At 39.9% G+C, this 13,825-nt stretch overlaps 1 non-coding gene across 1 annotated transcript; it reads left to right on the top strand.

The window, feature by feature from the left end:
* The first annotated feature begins 8,556 nt into the window (after positions 1 to 8,556).
* TRNAS-GGA (transfer RNA serine (anticodon GGA)) lies at positions 8,557 to 8,629 on the top strand. The gene has a single exon. It is a non-coding gene; the product is annotated as a tRNA-Ser (tRNA).
* Positions 8,630 to 13,825: the final 5,196 nt, after the last annotated feature.

Raw genomic sequence — 13,825 nt, forward strand, 5'->3', positions numbered from 1 at the left:
AGATGTGTGTGTGTGTGTGTGTGTGTGTGTGTGTGTGAGAGAGAGAGAGAGAGAGAGAGAGAGAGAGAGAGAGAGAGAGAGAGAAAGAGATAGGTACTTGCATTTTACCATCTGACCTTGTAAAGGAAGGAAACTTTCTACTAAGGGGTGGAATATATCCTAGTTAGTATAGGCCTGTCTCAATTTCTACTTTATATTTCCAACAGGAGATAAAATCTTTCAATTTTATGTCCTGAAATCTGGGAAGACTTCTTTTTTTCTTTTGGAAAAAAATTAAAAGCACGTGTTCTTCATGCTTCAAAATAAAGTATTGCCACTACATTTGTCTGCCAGTTCCTCATATTTTGAAAGCAATACAAGAGCATAACCTATAACTTGAGCCACTGCACTTGCTTTCTTTATGAGATGATATTTTTGTAGATGAAGAAAATCTTTCTGAGAGTATTATGAAAAACTAGGTTCTTATCTTTTGGTATTTTTATCATTGTATTCTGAAATTCCTTGCTGAGTCCAGACCTTTATAGCTAAATGTTTTACTAAAGACAGATGAAGAATGCACTTATGTTTTATTGCAGAAAGAGACCCTAAGAAATAAGAATTGAAATGTCATTTTGATGCATACTGGGAAGTCTCTGTGCTTGACTGTGTTTGGGTGTTAAGGTATAACTAGTAAACTATCATACATGTAAAAGCTATCTCCTGAGACAGACATACTTAAAGAGAAAAATTTAACAATGTTCAGTAGATATTGACTAGTTGTCCTTTATATGTTTCTAAAGAACAAAATGCTTTTGCCATCAACATATATTTGATTATTAGGACTCATTCTCTAACCAATATAGGTGATAATTCTATGTTCTTCTATGTATTCTTCACTGATCATTCAATGGACCTTAGATTAAAGCTCTGATATTTAATATCTATTAAACATTTTGAAATCAGTTTAGGCCTTTTTTCATGAGTGGTGAGTTGTTTCTATAAAATGCAATTCTGCAAACATATACACACGGAGACAATGCAATTTTATTTCCCTTTCATTTCCAAGATGATATGCCAAAAGAGACCAATTTTACTGCCATTAAATTGAAAGCCATGTCTTTTCTGGTACTGTTCTTCTTTGAGAAACACCATGGATTTTATGTTGGCATCGTTTTATTGTAGGTATTTGCATCATCTCTATTTCAGTTTGTACCATAAACATTGATGATGGCCTAAAATGCTGTTGTAGAAAGCCAAGAACTGATTGTTACTATATAATACATTTCTGACATGAATACTGGGTCCTATGTTTCTCTGCTTGTGAAGGATGAATGTTTACATTAAGGGCTGGAGGAAATATGGCAAGACCTGTGCCTACGACAATTTCTCTCATTGAGAACAGAATGGAGAAAATAACTGAAGAACTGGAGTCGCTTAAACTGAAGACAGGTTTATGGAAACTGGTCCCTAGGGAGAGTGACATCAGCATTTCCAACTTCATTTCAAAATTCTTGCATTTTTATGAAAGTATTGATTACTCACATTTTTGCTTTACTTATGCTCTTCTTTGGCTTCATATTCCCTTCTTTTGCTTTATCAGAAAGAATAATAGTTTAGCTCTGTTATTCCTCTTCCTGACATAATACTTGGAGTATTGTGAGTCCTAAATAAATATATTGGAGGATCCCATGAATAAATAAAACTATTGGGCATCTACATATTGTAAGGTCTTTGATTATGAGATTTGGTTTTTTATTGTGTATGGATGTAAATAAACTCTGTTGTTTCTACAGGCCAATTGTCAATATTTCAGATCATCAAAGAAAGGAATCAAAAGGGCATTTTGGCCACTGGAAATTATTTTTGGTTCTCAAGCCCAAAATTGTATTTCAAACTGATGTGGATAGCTTCCCCCATTCTCTCACTATGCATCCACCTCTGTAATGACATGTACCACACTTAAATTCATGCAGTCATCTAGATTTAATTATTTATTGCCTCTACTTTGATGCATTCATTTACACAATTATTTATTGAATGACTATGATGTGACAGACACATAATAGGCAGCATAACATATTGAACAAGAGCCATGTTATCTGGTTCAAATTCTTTCTCCAAAGAATTCTGTTGTTATGACTTTGTGCCAGTTAATTAATCGCTCTTGGCTTACTTTTTTTGTCTTTAGAGGATAATAATAGTACCACTTACAGGGCTTTGGGGTAGTGTTAAATTATGTATTTTGTCATTATTATTTATTTAAACATATAACTTTATTCCACTTATGTATCAGTCAGTCAGTCAGTTCAGTCACTCAGTTGTGTCCAGCTCTTTGCGACCCCATGAACTGCAGCATGCCAGGCTTCCCTACCTATCACCAACTGCCAGAGTCTACCCAAACCCATGTCCATTGAGTTGGTGATGCCATCCAACCATCTCATCCTCTGTCATGCAATTCTCCTCCTGTCTTCAAGTTTTCTCAGCATCAGGGTCTCTTCAAATGAGTCAGCTCTTCACATCAGGTGGCCAAAGTATTGCAGTTTCAGCGTCAGCATCAGTCCTTCCAATGAATACCCAGGACTGATCTCCTTTCGGATGGACTGGTTGGATCTCCTTGCAGTCCAAGAGACTCTCAAGAGTCTTCTCCAACACCACAGTTCAAAAGCATCACTTCCTCAGTGCTCAGCTTTCTTTATAATCTAACTCTTACATCCATACATGACTACTGGACAAACCATAGCCTTGACTAGACAGACCTTTGTTGGCAAAGTAATGTCTCTGCTTTTTAATATGCTGTCTAGGTTGGTCATAAGTTTCCTTCCAAGGAGCAAGTGTCTTTTAATTTCATGGTTGCAATCACCATCTGCAGTGATTTTGGAGCCCCCAAAATAAAGTCAGCCACTGTCTCCACTGTTTCCCCATCTGTTTGCCATGAAGTGATGGGACCAGAAGCCATGATCTTAGTTTTCTGAATGTTGAACTTTAAGCCAAATTTTTTGCTCTTCTTTTTCACTTTCATCAGGAGGCTCTTTAGTTCTTCTTCACTTATGTATAAAGGGGGAGAATTGCCTATTTTTTTTAATTTTAGACCTAACAAGAAATAATTATGTCAAAGTATCTTATTTTGGTAAGAAAATTACTGGCTCAGGAAATAGTCACTTAAGAAGGATGTTGTCCTAGATGCTGACTTATTTAAAAAAAAAAAAAAGAACAATGGGATTTTGGCAATTTCTTGTGCGTAAACCCACTGATACTACCCTGGAGTAATAGTATCATGGAGGTCTTCCCAGTCTCTGGTGTTGGATCACGTTGTCATGTTACCTAGTTTTAAGATTATGAATGTATAGAGGTTATAACCTGGGGTTGTGAATGCAGAGCCAGAATTCATGGAGATATATGCTTTGGACTGAATGCAGACATCCCTCCAAAATTCATATACTGATGCCACAATCTGCAATGTGATGGTATTTGGAGATGGGGTCCTTGGGAAGTAATTAGTCATGACAGTGGAACCCTCCTTGTGGGATTAGTGCTCCTAAATGAAGAGACAGGGGAGGGTTTGCTTCCCTCCCTCTTTCCATCACGTGGGGATAAAAAGAGAAGATGGTTATCTTCAAACCAGAAAGAGTACTCTTACCAGACATTAATCTGCCAGAACCTTGATCTTGGACTTCTTGACCCCAGAACTGTGACAAAGAAGTGTTTCTTGTTTGAGCGACTCAGTCTGTGGTCTAACCTGACTGAAATATATGGCAAGATCTGAATTACCCACAGGAAGAGACACTGATCAGTCCCCCAAGAGAGACTTATTTGAGGAGAAGACCTCTATTTAATAACAAAAGTAAAACACTAGTGCTGATATCAACTCTGTCAACACATCCTTGAGGAGACTTGGGCCACATGGGAGTGCCCGAAGCCTTCTCAATACAGTGGCCCCTCCTGATCCGTGGTGTCACTTTCTGTGATTTCAGATACCTGTGGTCAACCATGGTGCAAAAATATTAAATGGAAGGTTCCAGGCATAAGCAACTCATAAGTTTTAAATTGTACACTGTTCTTAGAAGCCTGATAAAATCGCCTGCCTTTCTGCCCTATTCTGCCCAGGACCTAATCATCCCTTTGTGCATGCGGTATTTGCTATCTTATCAGACTGACTCTCACAGCATCACAGTGCTTGTGTTCAAATAACCCTTATTTTACTTAGTAATGTCCCCAAAGTACAAGAGTAGTGACACTGGCAATCTGTATATTCTCTTACTGTGCCTAATGTATAAACTTTATCATAGGTATATATGTATATGGAAAAACCATAGGATTCGGTATTATTTGTTATTTCAGGAATCCATTGGGGGTCTTGGAACAAATGTATTCCCCATGGATATGGAGGGGCAGGGCAATGTATTCTTATTTAAGGGGTTGGGAAAGGTCTCCCTGTCAACTATGGTTTAGGGATTAAGAAGAAACAGTCATGAGTTACATATTCTCTGTCTAGGACCACTGTGAGCTTTACCAAAGTTATTTCATTCTATCCACATTATTCTGTCTCAAACTGACATGGTTAGTAGGGTTATTCAAGTTTACAGCCTAACAAAACCAAAAACACAAAAACTGAGAATCCCAGAGATTTTACATACTTTTTCCAAGATATCAAAGTGGAAGAGCAAGATTAAAAACCATAGTTTTCAAAAATCTTATTGTCTTCATTCATCTCCACAGTCACCAGCTTCCCTCTCTAGCTTCAGTTCTATCTTATCTTTAATAAGAGCTAACAGTGTCTGTCTACTTCTGCTTTATTGACTACGCCAAAGCCTTTGACTGTGTGGATCACAATAAACTGTGGAAAATTCTTAAGGAAATGGGAATACCAAACCACCTGACCTGCCTCCTGAGAAATCTGTACTCAGGTCAAGAAGCAACAGTTAGAACTGGACATGGAACAACAGACTGGCTCCAAATAGGGAAAGAAGTTCATCTAGGCTATATATTGTCACCCCGCTTATTTAACTTATATGCAGAGCACATCATGAGAAATGCTGGACTGGATGAAGGACAAACTGGAATCAAGATTGCCAGGAGAAATATCAATAATATGCAGATGACACCACCCTTATGGCAGAAAGTGAAGAGAAACTAAAAGCCTCTTGATGAAAGTGAAAGAGGAGACTGAAAAAGTTGGCTTAAAGCTCAGCATTCAGAAAACTAAGATCATGGCATCTGGTCCCATTACTTCATGGCAAATAAATGGTGAAACAGTGGAAACAATGATAGACTATTTTGGGTGGTTCCAAAATCACTGCAGATGGTGACTGCAGCCATTAAACTAAAGACAGCTACTCCTTGGAAGAAAAGTTATGATCAACCTAGATAGCATGTTCAAAAGCAGAGACATTACTTTGCCAACAAAGGTCCGTCTAGTCAAGGCTATGATTTTTCAAGTGATCATGTGTGGATGTGAGAGTTGGACTATAAAGAAAGCTGAGCACCAAAGAATTGATGCATTTGAACTGTGGTGTTGGAGAAGACTCTTGAGAGTCCCTTGGACTGCAAGGAGATCCAACCAGTCCATCCTAAAGATCAGTCCTGGGTGTTGATTGGAAGGACTGATGCTGAAGCTGAAACCGCAATACTTTGGCCACCTAATGTGAAGAGATGACCCATTTGAAAAGACCCTGATGCTGGGAAAGATTGAAGGTGGGAAGAGAAGGGAATGACAGGATGAGATGGTTGGATGGCATTGACCACTCAATGGACATGAGTTTGAATAAACTCTGGGAGTTGGTGATGGACGGGGAGGCCTGGCATGTTACAGTCCATGGGGTTGCAAAGAGTTGGACATGACTGAGTGACTGAACTGACCTGAATAATATATGTGTTAGCTAAGTGCTTAGTTTTAAGTGCTTTCTATCCAATAGACCTTCCAACAATCCGACAGGCTCTGTTATTCTCTTCATTTTACAGGTCACACTTTGTGTGTGGTAGAGAGCCATGCAGCCTGTTCTGTGCTCTTAACCACTTACGTTAGTACCAGTATATGGTATACTATTTATTTTACTTATTTCTTTAATTTTTTGTTGGTTTATTCCACTCTGACTATACTGTTAACTCCATAAGAATAGATTCTCATCTCTCTTTTCTTTGATTTGCTGCCTTTTTCCAGAGCCTAGTGTATTGAGGACTCTTAATATTTATTGAATAAACTTTGCTGATTCTTTTTTGGGGATATAGGGAAACTGACCCTGAAGGTGTGAGCTCTCAAGAGTTTGGCCCCAAATAGCTCAACCTAGGGTGTCAGGAATGAGGCATATCCCAATTATGTGTGAAATAATTCAGTTGTTTCCTGGCTAACAATACAGGACAATTTCTGGCTAAGAAAGCTCTGTTGCTCATCCTCTAAGGATTACCCATTCTGGTCCAAGCATCTAATTAAAAGAGTCATAACACCTCTGATTGCAGATTTTTGTGGGACTCCTCTAGATCTGCGCTCATGGAGGTCTCAGATACAAAGTAACACACTGTGAAGACTACAACAACTTAAAATTAAATTGGACTTGACTACTCAGAGGTCTGTGACCTAGGTGATGCTTCTTAGGATTTCTAAGCTTTTGTTTTGTTCTCATTAAGTCAGGCTTGAAAATATTGAGCTCACAATAGTTAGACCGTAATGTTAAGTTAGACCATAAGAAAAATGCAAGTTTATTCATGCTCTGGAATTTGGAGGTGGTTTTAGTTCTTTTAACTCAGAATCTACTTACTGTTGAAAGTTAGAGTTGGAACAACACAATTCTTTGGTGTATTTTGACAATAGAAAGCTGCTTGGATGTTAGGTCTGCAGCTCAATTATGATTGTTCCATATCTTCATCCCTGAAGATAAAGTTATTAGGGCAAAGGTCAAGTTCATCTGACTAAGTATAAAGTCATCATTTCTAAGAGTTGGAACAACTATATAGTAAGGTTGTGGATGAAACACAATCACTAGTGTTTGAAGGGGAGGCCAGGTTTAGAAAAGTGGAAAATATTTTCAAAATAAATGTTGGTTCTCGTCTGACACCTTGTCAAGCTGATCAGTAAAATGACATATCTAGAGCAGTGATTCTCAGCATCTTTAAAAAATATATGACCTCCTTCTTGGAGACTTTAAAAATATTTTTCCATAATCATAATCATCTTATGAAAGTGTAATACCACAGATATGTTAGGTACCTTTGTATTAATTTCCTAGTCCTCCATAACAAATTACCTCAAGCTGTGTAGCTGAAAGCAACAAAAACTTATTGTCTCATAATTCTAGAGGCTAGAAGTCTGATACTAATGTGCTGGCAGTATCATAGTTTTCTGCATATGGATCATTTGTCTCTTTGCTGCTGCTGCTGCTGCTGCTAAGTCACTTCAGTCGTGTCCGACTCTGTGCAACCCCATAGACGGCAGCCCATCAGGCTCCGCCGTCCCTGGGATTCTCCAGGCAAGAACACTGGAGTGGGTTGCCATTTCCTTCTCCAATGCATGAAATGAAAGGTGAAAGGGAAGTCGCTCAGTCGTATCCGACTCTTAGTGACCCCATGGACTGCAGCCTACCAGGCTCCTTCGTCCATGGGAATTTTCCAGACAAGAGTACTGGAGTGGGTTGCCATTGCCTTCTCCATTTGTCTCTTTAGGTAGGTTTATTCCTAGGTATTTTATTATTTTTGTTGCAACAGTGAATGGGATTGTTTCCTTAATTTTTCTTTCCAATATTTCATTGTAAGTTTATCCCACGTACATCAGTGTTCACTGCAGCACAATTTACAAATAGCCAGGACATGGATGCAACCTAGATGTCCACCAATAGATGAAAGGAAAGAAACTGTGGTACGTACATGCAATAGAATATTACTCACCCATAAAAAGGAGCACATTTGAGTCAGTTATAGTGAGGTGGGTGAACCTAAAGCCTTTATATAGAGTGAGGTAAGAAAGAGAAAACAAATATCATATGATAAAACATATATATGAAATCAAGAAAAATGGTACTGATGAACCTATTTGAGGGAAGAAATGGAGACACAGATGTAAAAATGGACTTGTGGACACAGCAAGGGGAGGAGAGGGTAGGACGAACTGAGAAAGTAGGATTAACATATACCATGTGTAAAATAGATAGCCAGTGGGAAGCTTCTAACATAGGGAATCCAGCCTGGGTGCTTTGAGATAATCTACAGGGGCAGGATGAAGGTAGGTAGGAGGAAGGCTCAAAAGGGAGGGTGTTTATATATACATATATATATATATACACACACATGATGCTAAAGCTGAAATTCCAGTACTTTGGCCACCTCATGCGAAGAGTTGACTCATTGGAAAAGACTGTGATGCTGGGAGGGATTGGGGACAGGAGGAGAAGGGGACAACAGAGGATGAGATGGCTGGATGGCATCACTGTCTCGATGGACATGAATCTGCGTGAACTCCGGGAGTTGGTGATGGACAGGGAGGCCTGGCGTGCTGTGATTCATGGGGTCGCAAAGAGTCAGACACGACTGAGAGACTGAACTAAACTGAACTGAACTGAACACATATGTAAATATACATGTATATGGGCTTCCCTGGTGGCTCAGAGGTTAAAGCGTCTGCCTGGAATGCGGGAGACCCAGGTTCGATCCCTGGGTCAGGAAGATCTCCTGGAGAAGGAAATGACAACCCACTCCAGTACTCTTGGAGAATCCCATGGAGGGAGGAGCCTGGTAGGCTACAGTCCATGGGGTCACAAAGAGTCAGACACGACTGAGCAACTTCACTTCCACTTTCATAGTTATGACTAGTTACTGATATCATATAGCAAAAACCAACACAACATTGTAAAGCAATTATCCTCCAGTTAAAAAAAAAATAACTGAAAAAAAGATGCTGGTAGGTCATGCTTTCTCTAGAGGCTATAGCAAGGACCCTTCCTTGCTTCTTTCTTGTTTACCCTTGATACTGACAACCTTACTTCTTTGGCTGGTAGAAGCACCCCTCCAATCACTTGGCACTTTCCTGTGTATCTTTCCAGTGAAACCTCTGTGCACATCTCTGTGGCCAGGCTTCCCTCTTCTGATAAAGACACCAGTCATTGGATTAGGACCCACTCCAAATCCAGTGTGACCCAATCTTCACTTGATTATACCTGCAAAGGCACTATTTCCAGATAAGTCACATTCTTAGCTTCTGGGTAAACATCAATTTTTGGAGACAATTCAACTTAAAACAATCTTTTTCTGTACTTTATCTGGACTTTATACAGAGCGTAAGATTTTTTTGCAATCTCCCACCAAGATCTAATTTACAGTTCCTTGGGGGTGACAATTGTATGCTTTAAGACAAGGGTAAACAAAGTATGTTTTGAGGGTCAAATCTAGCCTATCACTTTTGTGTATGTGTGTGTGTGTGTGCGCTAAGTCTGACTCTTTTGCAACCCCATGGACAGTAGCCCACCAGGCTTTTCTGTCCATGGAATTTTCCAAGTAAGAATACTGGAGTGGTTGCCATTTCCTTCTCCAGGGAATCTTCCCAACCCAGGGATCAAACCGTGTCTCCTGCATTGGCAGGTGGATTCTTTACCACTGCACCACCTGGGAAGCCCAGACTATCACTAATTTTTAAAAATAGTTTTATTGGCACATAATCATGCCCTTTCATCTAGCTGTTTCTGGGCTGTATCTGCAGGGCTGAATAGTTGTTGCAGAGACTGTCTTGCCCACAAAACCTGAAATATTTATCATCTGGCCCTTCACAGAAAAGATTGGTCATGCTCAGCTTTAGAACACCAGGACTGAGATTCAGATGCAGAGAAGTATTTTAGTTCACAGAGTGACAGGTTATCAAACACTATCTTGGCTTTATGATTTCATAATATCAATAGGACCCAGGGTGTTGTCCTTCAGGGGGTGTTCACTGCAGTGGAACAAAGGAGAGTCAGCAGAGGTCAAGCTAATTCCAGGAGGCTATTTAGGTGAAAGGGTGCTTTTAGATATTGTGAGCTTAGATAGAATTGATCAGGTCAAGGGTTTTAAATATTATCAGGACAAGCAGTCCGGTACTACAAAGCAGGGAGACTGAATATTAAATTTGGATACTTTCTTAGAAAATAAATGGGAAAACTTTGGTTAAAAAAAAAAAACAGGCAGAACCCATGAATCAAAGGTAAGCTGGTATTAATAAAAATAATAATTGCCTTAAAATGTACCAATAGCTAACATTTATATGGAATTTTTTTTTGCTTGGCATTATTCCAAAAACTCTGAACATATACACTCAACTCCTCAGAACTGAATATTAACATAATAATAATATTAAAAGTTATATTAGCACAAGGATTTAACATTTATTAACCATCTGTTCTGTAACAAAACTGAACTTCATCCATCACCCCTCAAGATAGGCAGTTTATTTCCAATATACAAATGTGTAAACTGATGTGTAGAAAAGTTCCTTGTGGAAAGGGCAAGACTTGAATCCATGTTTGTTTAGTGCTAAGGTATGTTTTGGTCTGCATTTCTTCAGATGCATACCAGGAGTATAGGTAGACAACTAGGACCCAAAGACCAAGAAGGCAATAAAAGTAGGATAGATGGGCAAAAAGAATACCCAAAAGAAAAAAAAAAGTTTTCCTTTCCTAGAACAAGAAACCTTTTTTCCCCCCTCTTGCTATGACCTTCCATGTTCTGCTTGGGCTTCCAAATACTCGTAGGTTTCTGTTTGTACATACTGATGTGCCTGCTCAGGCGTTCAGCTGTGTCCAACTCTTTGCGACCCCATGGACCATAGTCCACCAGGCTCCTCTGTCCATGGAGTTCCCCAGGCAAGAATACTGGAGTGGGTTGCCATTTCCTTCTCTAGTATATTCTGAAAAATTCCAATTAAAATGACAGATAAAAAAGCTTCATGATGATGCTTAAGAGTAGTTACAAATTTTTTCACTTCTGATTAAATGATATCTACTGATAGGATTTCAGACTGATAAGAATTTTAACTGAAAGAGATACTCAACTCTGCCTCACTCTCCCAGTCTTATCAGGGAAGAAATAGAGCATTAGTGTTCCATTCAATTTATTTAGCACTGCGCCTGGTGTCTGAAACTGCTCTTCCCTGTTAGACCCAAGCCAGGAAAGTGCAGTCTTCTGCTAGGCTAATTCACAGGGGATGGCAGATTGGGAAGTACAATGTCCTTACCTGTGTCTGATAAGAATGCTTACCTTATATTATTTTTGCGAGTATTCAAGAGTCAGAGACAACTAAAATGGCTTAGTACGCTCACACATACGTGCTAAGTCATGTCTCTGTACAACCCTAAAGACTGTAGCACGCCGGGATCCTCTGTCCAAGAGATTCTCCAGGCAACAGTACTGGAGTGGGTTGCCATGCCCTCCTCCAGGGGTCTTCCTGACTCAGGGATCGAACCATGTCTCTTACGTCTCCTGCATTGGCAGGCGGGTTCTTTACCGCTGTTGTAAGAGGTTTACGTCAGATAATATATAAAACAATTTCTGGAGGTGTACTTAGCCCAATAGTTTCTCAAAAGAAAGTTGCTATTTTTTTTTAAAGGAACAAGAGCTAACAAGATAAGCTGGGAAAGCATCTTGGTCAGAGAAACCAAAAGCAAGGGGCAGAACAATGCCACCTGGAGACGGTACAAGTGAAGTATTTCTACTGAGTCTTATTGTTCATAGTCTGAGCCAAAAATGACTGTTTCTGAATGTTCTATGAGAACACGTCTTCCTTTTCTGTAATAGCTTCTGCTCTAACAATCGTAGAGAGAGTATAAAAACAGTGTGAGGCCAAGGAAAACACACCTAACTCTCCAAAACCAGGAGAAATAGGAATTCATCTTTAATTCTCTTCAAGGCATGTTCCTTCAAGTAGATTCATTGAGATGCCACAAATCACAGGTTTTCTATATTTGAACACAGTGCAATTCAGTCTCTCAGTCATGTCCGACTCTTGGTGACCCCATGGACTGCTGTACGTCAGGCTTCCATGTCCATCACCAACCCCTGGAGCTTACTCAGACTCATGTCCATTGAATCAGTGATGCCATCCAACCATCGCATCCTCTGTTGTCCCCTTCTCCTCTCAGCCTTCAATCTTTTCGGGTGTGAGGGTCTTTCCAATGAGTCAGTTTTTCGCATCAGGTGGACAAAGTATTGGAGTTTCAGCTTCAGCCTCAGTCCTTCCAATGAATATTCAGGACTGATTTCCTTTAGGATGGACTGATTGAATCTCCTTGTGGTCCAAGGGAATCTCAAGAGTCTTCTCCAACACCAAGTTTAAAAGAATCAATTCTTCAATGCTCAGCTTTCTTTGTAGTCCAACTCTCACATCCATACATAACTACTGGAAAAACCATAGCTTTGACTAGACGGACATTGTTGGCAAAGCAATATCTCTGCTTTTTAATATGTTGTCTAGTTTGGTCATAAGTTTTCTTCCAAGGAGCAAGCGTCTTTTAATTTCATGGCTTGCAGCTACCATCTGTAGGATTTTGGAGCCCCCCCAAAATAAAATGTCTCACTTTCTCGATTGTTCCCCCATCTATTTGCCAAGAAGTGATGGGACTGGATGCCATGATCTTAGATTTCTGAAAGTTGAGTTTTAAGCCAACTTTTTCACTCTCCTCTTTCACTTTCATCAAGAGGCTCTATAGTTCTTCGCTTTTTGCCATAAGGGTGGTATCATCTGCATATCTGAGGTTATTGATATTTCTCCTGGCAATCTTGATTCTAGATTTGCTTCATACAGCCCATCATTTCTCATGATGTACTCTGTATATAAGTTAAATAAGCAAGGTGACAGTATACAGCCTTTATATACTCCTTTCCCAATTTGGAACCAGTCTGTTGTTCCATGTCCAGTTCTAATGTTGCTTCTTGATCTGCATACAGATTTCTCAGGATGCAGGTCAGGTGTTCTGCTATCCCCATCTCTTTCAGAATTTTTCACAATTCATTGTGATCCACATAGTCAAAGGCTTTGGCATAGTCAATAAGCAGTTCAGTTCAGTTGCTCTGTCCTGTCCGATTCTTTGTGACCCCATGAACCACAGCACACCAGGACTCCCTGTCCATCACCAACTCCCAGAGTCTACCCAAATCCATGTCCATTGAGTTGGTGGTGCCATCCAACCATCTCATCCTCTGTCGTCCCCTTCTCCTCCTGCCCCCAAACTTTCCCAGCGTCAGGGTCTTTTCAAATGAGTCAGCTCTTCACATCAGGTAGCCAAAGTATTGGAGCTTCAGCTTCAACATCAGTCCTTCCAATGAACACCCAGGACTGATTTTCTTTAGGATGGACTGGTTGGATCTCCTTACAGTCCAAGGGACTCTCAAGAGTCTTCTCCAACACCACACTTCAAATGCATCAGTTCTTCGGTGCTCAGCTTTCTTCACAGTCCAACTCTGATATCCATACATGACCACTGGAAAAACCATAGCCTTGACTAGATGGACCTTTGTTGGCAAAGTAACATCTCTGCTGTTGAATATGCTGTCTAGGTTGGTCATAACTTTCCTTCCAAGGAGTAAGCGTCTTTTAATTTCATGGCTGCAGTCACTATCTGCAGTGATTTTGGAGACCCCAAAAATAAAGTCTGACACTGTTTCCACTGTTTCCCCATCTATTTGTCATTGAGTTAAGGGACCAGACGCTACGATCTTAGTTTTCTGAATGTTGAGCTTTAAGTCAACTTTTTCACTCTCCTCTTTCACTTTCATCAAGAACCTCTTTAGTTCTTCACTTTCTGCCATAAGGGTGGTATTATCTGCATATCTGAGGTTACTGATATTTCTCCCAGAAATCTTGATTCCAGCTTGTGCTTCCTCCAGCCCAGTGTTTCTC

The sequence above is a fragment of the Ovis aries genome, chromosome 13, assembly GCF_016772045.2.
Source record: "Ovis aries strain OAR_USU_Benz2616 breed Rambouillet chromosome 13, ARS-UI_Ramb_v3.0, whole genome shotgun sequence".
Classification (NCBI taxonomy): Eukaryota; Metazoa; Chordata; class Mammalia; order Artiodactyla; family Bovidae; genus Ovis; species Ovis aries.